This window comes from Taudactylus pleione, unplaced genomic scaffold, assembly GCF_031769625.1.
Source record: "Taudactylus pleione unplaced genomic scaffold, aTauple2 ptg001569l, whole genome shotgun sequence".
In the NCBI taxonomy this organism is placed as follows: Eukaryota; Metazoa; Chordata; class Amphibia; order Anura; family Myobatrachidae; genus Taudactylus; species Taudactylus pleione.
In genome coordinates, this window is record NW_028285966.1 from 15,142 (window position 1) to 24,511 (window position 9,370).

General features: G+C 35.8%; 1 non-coding gene across 1 annotated transcript; it reads left to right on the top strand.

The window, feature by feature from the left end:
- Positions 1–74, top strand: TRNAN-GUU (transfer RNA asparagine (anticodon GUU)). Its single transcript has one exon. It is a non-coding gene; the product is annotated as a tRNA-Asn (tRNA).
- The last annotated feature ends 9,296 nt before the right edge of the window (positions 75–9,370 follow it).

Sequence of the window (9,370 nt, forward strand, 5' to 3'; positions counted from 1 at the left end):
GTCTCTGTGGCGCAATTGGTTAGCGCGTTTGGCTGTTAACTGAAAGGTTGGTGGTTCAAGCCCACCCAGGGACGTGTTTAGTATTTGTTATTCTGTGGCAGGAGGATTCTTTATTTGAAGAAATTTACCTGGCATTTGTCTTCATTTTACCTCAATACACAAACTTACATGGAAATTAACAGCTATGACTTTACTAACTCTACATCCATGGCTTTCCAACTAGTGTTAGATAATAATAGAAAGAACTTTACAAATTGAAAACAAGTGATCAGTCCTAAGAAGATATAGAGAATAAGCTAAAAATTCACAGTGACTTTTAGCCAGAAGAATAAGAAAAAATGTATTAATATATACCAGATACTGGGATCCACCGGGTTAATTCTGAGAAGTTGATTCAATTATTTACAAAGGGGGTAAGTTAACCTTGCAACAGTATAGTAACACCAGTTACAGCAGTTGAAATTGGACGACTAGCAACCCGATATCACTTTTTTATACAGCATATGGTGCTACAACAAATTGGTGCAAGTTTGGAGCTACCATAAGTGTGGCTTATAGTCAGTTACTCACAGGAAATGTGGTGTATCAGCTCTTTGAATCAACCCCAAATTGTTTGCATGTAATTTTCAAGACAACTATATGTCACTCCGCATTCCTCTGGGGCATCAGAAGAAAATAAAAACAGTGAAGAATTTTGGTCTGGAATGTTATTCTTCACTTGATATATTGCAGCAAATTTTGGTTGCAAAATCTTATCTGGAGAATGCGGACTGGATTACATTTAGAAATAACATCTCAAAAACTTCCATTAGCCTCAAGTTTAGTGAAATCCCATTATCGTTGGTATTTAGTACCTTAATGATTTCATAAAATGTTTCCTTCTTTATCACCATTGTGTTGGAGACTTTGTGGGGCTGAGGAAACTGTCCCACATCTGGTGGCACTGTCCCAACTTACTTCCATTGTGGACAGAGATACATTGTCTTACTTACCTTCTCATGGGAATTTTAATGCCCAACTCCCTGTCATATTCCCTTTTATCTCATTATATTTTTGATATTGTAAGAAATGATCCAAGTTAGAAACTTTTATCCAGTTTAAGTTCAGTTCTGCTGGTTCATCTTCCCTTACTGATAATATCAATTAGAAAGCACTTTCACGTGTCTCTGTGGTGCAATTGGTTAGCGCGTTCGGCTGTTAACCGAAAGGTTGGTAGTTCAAGACCACCCAGGGACGTGTTTAGTATTTGTTATTTTGTGGTATTAGACAAAATTTACCAGGCATTTGTCTTCATTTTACCTCAATACACAAACTTACATGGAAATTAACAGCTATGACTTTACTAACTCTACATCCATGGCTTTCCAGCTAGTGTTAGATAATACTAGAAAGAACTTTACAAATTGAAAACAAGTGATCAGTCCTAAGAAGATATAGAGAATAAGCTAAAAATTCACAGTGACTTTTAGCCAGAAGAATAAGAAAAATTTATTAATATATACCAGATACTGGGATCCACTGGGTTAATTCTGAGAAGTTGATTCAATTATTTAAAAAGGGAGTAAGTTAATCTTGCAACAGTATAGTAACACAAGTTACAGCAGTTGAAATTGGACCCCTAGCAATCCGATATCACTTTTTTATGTAGCATTATGGGGCTACAACAAATTGGTGCAAGTTTGGAGCTACCATAAGTGTGGCTTATAGTCAGTTACTCACAGGAAATGTGGTGTATCAGCTATTTGAATCAACCCCAAATTGTTTGCATGTAATTTTCAAGACAACTATATGTCACTCCGCATTCCTCTGGGGCATCAGAAGAAAATAAAAACAGTGAAGAATTTTGGTCTGGAATGTTATTCGTCACTTGATATATTGCAGCAAATTTTGGTTGCAAAATCTTATCTGGAGAATGCGGACTGGATTACATTTAGAAATAACATCTCAAAAACTTCCATTAGCCTCAAGTTTAGTGAAACCCCATTATCGTTGGTATTTAGTACCTTAATGATTTCATAAAATGTTTCCTTCTTTATCACCATTGTGTTGGAGACTTTGTGGGGCTGAGGAAACTGTCCCACATCTGGTGGCACTGTCCCAACTAACTTCCATTGTGGACAGAGATACATTGTCTTACTTACCTTCTCATTGGAATTTTAATGCCCAACTCCCTGTCATATTCCCTTTTATCTCATTATATTTCTGATATTCCTAAGTATACCCACAAATTTATAACACATATTTTGAGTGCTACCAAATGCCATATAGCTTTATATTGAAAAAACTCAGTTCCACCATTCTCTATCTTTATTATAAATACAATTTGGCACATCTATCATTGTGAATACATCACCAGAATTTTTCATAACACTGCAAATAAGTTCTCATATACTTGGATCCTTGGACTAACTGAAATCCCCCTATTTCAACCCTTTTATAACTGGATTGATTCGCCCCCATCACGACTAAGATATTTTCACACCCTGACAAAATTCTCAATTTACAGGGTATAATCCTGTTATTTCTTACTTTGCACAAGTTCATATTATAGTGTCCATTTGTAAGAAATGATCAAAGTTAGAAACTTTTAAGCAGTTTAAGTTCAGTTCTGCTGGTTCATCTTCGCTTACTGATAATATCCATTAGAAAGCGCTTTCACGTGTCTCTGTGGCGCAATTGGTTAGCGCGTTCGGATGTTAACTGAAAGGTTGGTGGTTCAAGCCCACCCAGGGACGTGTTTAGTATTTGTTATTCTGTGGCAGGAGGATTCTGTATTTGACAAAATTTACCAGGCATTTGTCTTCATTTTACCTCAATACACAAACTTACATGGAAATTAACAGCTATGACTTTACTAACTCTACATCCATGGCTTTCCAGCTAGTGTTAGATAATACTAGAAAGAACTTTACAAATTGAAAACAAGTGATCAGTCCTAAGAAGATATAGAGAATAAGCTAAAAATTCACAGTGACTTTTAGCCAGAAGAATAAGAAAAATGTATTAATATATACCAGATACTAGGATCCACTGGGTTAATTCTGAGAAGTTGATTCAATTATTTAAAAAGGGAGTAAGTTAATCTTGCAACAGTATAGTAATACAAGTTTCAGCAGTTGAAATTGGACCCCTAGCAATCCGATATCACTTTTTTATGTAGCATTATGGGGCTACAACAAATTGGTGCAAGTTTGGAGCTACCATAAGTGTGGCTTATAGTCAGTTACTCACAGGAAATGTGGTGTATCAGCTCTTTGAATCAACCCCAAATTGTTTGCATGTAATTTTCAAGACAACTATATGTCACTCCGCATTCCTCTGGGGCATCAGAAGAAAATAAAAACAGTGAAGAATTTTGGTCTGGAATGTTATTCGTCACTTGATATATTGCAGCAAATTTTGGTTGCAAAATCTTATCTGGAGAATGCGGACTGGATTACATTTAGAAATAACATCTCAAAAACTTCCATTAGCCTCAAGTTTAGTGAAACCCCATTATCGTTGGTATTTAGTACCTTAATGATTTCATAAAATGTTTCCTTCTTTATCACCATTGTGTTGGAGACTTTGTGGGGCTGAGGAAACTGTCCCACATCTGGTGGCACTGTCCCAACTAACTTCCATTGTGGACAGAGATACATTGTCTTACTTACCTTCTCATTGGAATTTTAATGCCCAACTCCCTGTCATATTCCCTTTTATCTCATTATATTTCTGATATTCCTAAGTATACCCACAAATTTATAACACATATTTTGAGTGCTACCAAATGCCATATAGCTTTATATTGAAAAAACTCAGTTCCACCATTCTCTATCTTTATTATAAATACAATTTGGCACATCTATCATTGTGAATACATCACCAGAATTTTTCATAACACTGCAAATAAGTTCTCATATACTTGGATCCTTGGACTAACTGAAATCCCCCTATTTCAACCCTTTTATAACTGGATTGATTCGCCCCCATCACGACTAAGATATTTTCACACCCTGACAAAATTCTCAATTTACAGGGTATAATCCTGTTATTTCTTACTTTGCACAAGTTCATATTATAGTGTCCATTTGTAAGAAATGATCAAAGTTAGAAACTTTTAAGCAGTTTAAGTTCAGTTCTGCTGGTTCATCTTCGCTTACTGATAATATCCATTAGAAAGCGCTTTCACGTGTCTCTGTGGCGCAATTGGTTAGCGCGTTCGGATGTTAACTGAAAGGTTGGTGGTTCAAGCCCACCCAGGGACGTGTTTAGTATTTGTTATTCTGTGGCAGGAGGATTCTGTATTTGACAAAATTTACCAGGCATTTGTCTTCATTTTACCTCAATACACAAACTTACATGGAAATTAACAGCTATGACTTTACTAACTCTACATCCATGGCTTTCCAACTAGTGTTAGATAATAATAGAAAGAACTTTACAAATTGAAAACAAGTGATCAGTCCTAAGAAGATATAGAGAATAAGCTAAAAATTCACAGTGACTTTTAGCCAGAAGAATAAGAAAAAATGTATTAATATATACCAGATACTGGGATCCACCGGGTTAATTCTGAGAAGTTGATTCAATTATTTACAAAGGGGGTAAGTTAACCTTGCAACAGTATAGTAACACCAGTTACAGCAGTTGAAATTGGACGACTAGCAACCCGATATCACTTTTTTATACAGCATATGGTGCTACAACAAATTGGTGCAAGTTTGGAGCTACCATAAGTGTGGCTTATAGTCAGTTACTCACAGGAAATGTGGTGTATCAGCTCTTTGAATCAACCCCAAATTGTTTGCATGTAATTTTCAAGACAACTATATGTCACTCCGCATTCCTCTGGGGCATCAGAAGAAAATAAAAACAGTGAAGAATTTTGGTCTGGAATGTTATTCTTCACTTGATATATTGCAGCAAATTTTGGTTGCAAAATCTTATCTGGAGAATGCGGACTGGATTACATTTAGAAATAACATCTCAAAAACTTCCATTAGCCTCAAGTTTAGTGAAATCCCATTATCGTTGGTATTTAGTACCTTAATGATTTCATAAAATGTTTCCTTCTTTATCACCATTGTGTTGGAGACTTTGTGGGGCTGAGGAAACTGTCCCACATCTGGTGGCACTGTCCCAACTTACTTCCATTGTGGACAGAGATACATTGTCTTACTTACCTTCTCATGGGAATTTTAATGCCCAACTCCCTGTCATATTCCCTTTTATCTCATTATATTTTTGATATTGTAAGAAATGATCCAAGTTAGAAACTTTTATCCAGTTTAAGTTCAGTTCTGCTGGTTCATCTTCCCTTACTGATAATATCAATTAGAAAGCACTTTCACGTGTCTCTGTGGTGCAATTGGTTAGCGCGTTCGGCTGTTAACCGAAAGGTTGGTAGTTCAAGACCACCCAGGGACGTGTTTAGTATTTGTTATTTTGTGGTATTAGACAAAATTTACCAGGCATTTGTCTTCATTTTACCTCAATACACAAACTTACATGGAAATTAACAGCTATGACTTTACTAACTCTACATCCATGGCTTTCCAGCTAGTGTTAGATAATACTAGAAAGAACTTTACAAATTGAAAACAAGTGATCAGTCCTAAGAAGATATAGAGAATAAGCTAAAAATTCACAGTGACTTTTAGCCAGAAGAATAAGAAAAATTTATTAATATATACCAGATACTGGGATCCACTGGGTTAATTCTGAGAAGTTGATTCAATTATTTAAAAAGGGAGTAAGTTAATCTTGCAACAGTATAGTAACACAAGTTACAGCAGTTGAAATTGGACCCCTAGCAATCCGATATCACTTTTTTATGTAGCATTATGGGGCTACAACAAATTGGTGCAAGTTTGGAGCTACCATAAGTGTGGCTTATAGTCAGTTACTCACAGGAAATGTGGTGTATCAGCTATTTGAATCAACCCCAAATTGTTTGCATGTAATTTTCAAGACAACTATATGTCACTCCGCATTCCTCTGGGGCATCAGAAGAAAATAAAAACAGTGAAGAATTTTGGTCTGGAATGTTATTCGTCACTTGATATATTGCAGCAAATTTTGGTTGCAAAATCTTATCTGGAGAATGCGGACTGGATTACATTTAGAAATAACATCTCAAAAACTTCCATTAGCCTCAAGTTTAGTGAAACCCCATTATTGTTGGTATTTAGTACCTTAATGATTTCATAAAATGTTTCCTTCTTTATCACCATTGTGTTGGAGACTTTGTGGGGCTGAGGAAACTGTCCCACATCTGGTGGCACTGTCCCAACTAACTTCCATTGTGGACAGAGATACATTGTCTTACTTACCTTCTCATTGGAATTTTAATGCCCAACTCCCTGTCATATTCCCTTTTATCTCATTATATTTCTGATATTCCTAAGTATACCCACAAATTTATAACACATATTTTGAGTGCTACCAAATGCCATATAGCTTTATATTGAAAAAACTCAGTTCCACCATTCTCTATCTTTATTATAAATACAATTTGGCACATCTATCATTGTGAATACATCACCAGAATTTTTCATAACACTGCAAATAAGTTCTCATATACTTGGATCCTTGGACTAACTGAAATCCCCCTATTTCAACCCTTTTATAACTGGATTGATTCGCCCCCATCACGACTAAGATATTTTCACACCCTGACAAAATTCTCAATTTACAGGGTATAATCCTGTTATTTCTTACTTTGCACAAGTTCATATTATAGTGTCCATTTGTAAGAAATGATCAAAGTTAGAAACTTTTAAGCAGTTTAAGTTCAGTTCTGCTGGTTCATCTTCGCTTACTGATAATATCCATTAGAAAGCGCTTTCACGTGTCTCTGTGGCGCAATTGGTTAGCGCGTTCGGATGTTAACTGAAAGGTTGGTGGTTCAAGCCCACCCAGGGACGTGTTTAGTATTTGTTATTCTGTGGCAGGAGGATTCTGTATTTGACAAAATTTACCAGGCATTTGTCTTCATTTTACCTCAATACACAAACTTACATGGAAATTAACAGCTATGACTTTACTAACTCTACATCCATGGCTTTCCAGCTAGTGTTAGATAATACTAGAAAGAACTTTACAAATTGAAAACAAGTGATCAGTCCTAAGAAGATATAGAGAATAAGCTAAAAATTCACAGTGACTTTTAGCCAGAAGAATAAGAAAAATGTATTAATATATACCAGATACTAGGATCCACTGGGTTAATTCTGAGAAGTTGATTCAATTATTTAAAAAGGGAGTAAGTTAATCTTGCAACAGTATAGTAATACAAGTTTCAGCAGTTGAAATTGGACCCCTAGCAATCCGATATCACTTTTTTATGTAGCATTATGGGGCTACAACAAATTGGTGCAAGTTTGGAGCTACCATAAGTGTGGCTTATAGTCAGTTACTCACAGGAAATGTGGTGTATCAGCTCTTTGAATCAACCCCAAATTGTTTGCATGTAATTTTCAAGACAACTATATGTCACTCCGCATTCCTCTGGGGCATCAGAAGAAAATAAAAACAGTGAAGAATTTTGGTCTGGAATGTTATTCGTCACTTGATATATTGCAGCAAATTTTGGTTGCAAAATCTTATCTGGAGAATGCGGACTGGATTACATTTAGAAATAACATCTCAAAAACTTCCATTAGCCTCAAGTTTAGTGAAACCCCATTATCGTTGGTATTTAGTACCTTAATGATTTCATAAAATGTTTCCTTCTTTATCACCATTGTGTTGGAGACTTTGTGGGGCTGAGGAAACTGTCCCACATCTGGTGGCACTGTCCCAACTAACTTCCATTGTGGACAGAGATACATTGTCTTACTTACCTTCTCATTGGAATTTTAATGCCCAACTCCCTGTCATATTCCCTTTTATCTCATTATATTTCTGATATTCCTAAGTATACCCACAAATTTATAACACATATTTTGAGTGCTACCAAATGCCATATAGCTTTATATTGAAAAAACTCAGTTCCACCATTCTCTATCTTTATTATAAATACAATTTGGCACATCTATCATTGTGAATACATCACCAGAATTTTTCATAACACTGCAAATAAGTTCTCATATACTTGGATCCTTGGACTAACTGAAATCCCCCTATTTCAACCCTTTTATAACTGGATTGATTCGCCCCCATCACGACTAAGATATTTTCACACCCTGACAAAATTCTCAATTTACAGGGTATAATCCTGTTATTTCTTACTTTGCACAAGTTCATATTATAGTGTCCATTTGTAAGAAATGATCAAAGTTAGAAACTTTTAAGCAGTTTAAGTTCAGTTCTGCTGGTTCATCTTCGCTTACTGATAATATCCATTAGAAAGCGCTTTCACGTGTCTCTGTGGCGCAATTGGTTAGCGCGTTCGGATGTTAACTGAAAGGTTGGTGGTTCAAGCCCACCCAGGGACGTGTTTAGTATTTGTTATTCTGTGGCAGGAGGATTCTGTATTTGACAAAATTTACCAGGCATTTGTCTTCATTTTACCTCAATACACAAACTTACATGGAAATTAACAGCTATGACTTTACTAACTCTACATCCATGGCTTTCCAGCTAGTGTTAGATAATACTAGAAAGAACTTTACAAATTGAAAACAAGTGATCAGTCCTAAGAAGATATAGAGAATAAGCTAAAAATTCACAGTGACTTTTAGCCAGAAGAATAAGAAAAATGTATTAATATATACCAGATACTAGGATCCACTGGGTTAATTCTGAGAAGTTGATTCAATTATTTAAAAAGGGAGTAAGTTAATCTTGCAACAGTATAGTAATACAAGTTTCAGCAGTTGAAATTGGACCCCTAGCAATCCGATATCACTTTTTTATGTAGCATTATGGGGCTACAACAAATTGGTGCAAGTTTGGAGCTACCATAAGTGTGGCTTATAGTCAGTTACTCACAGGAAATGTGGTGTATCAGCTCTTTGAATCAACCCCAAATTGTTTGCATGTAATTTTCAAGACAACTATATGTCACTCCGCATTCCTCTGGGGCATCAGAAGAAAATAAAAACAGTGAAGAATTTTGGTCTGGAATGTTATTCTTCACTTGATATATTGCAGCAAATTTTGGTTGCAAAATCTTATCTGGAGAATGCGGACTGGATTACATTTAGAAATAACATCTCAAAAACTTCCATTAGCCTCAAGTTTAGTGAAATCCCATTATCGTTGGTATTTAGTACCTTAATGATTTCATAAAATGTTTCCTTCTTTATCACCATTGTGTTGGAGACTTTGTGGGGCTGAGGAAACTGTCCCACATCTGGTGGCACTGTCCCAACTAACTTCCATTGTGGACAGAGATACATTGTCTTACTTACCTTCTCATTGGAATTTTAATGCCCAACTCCCT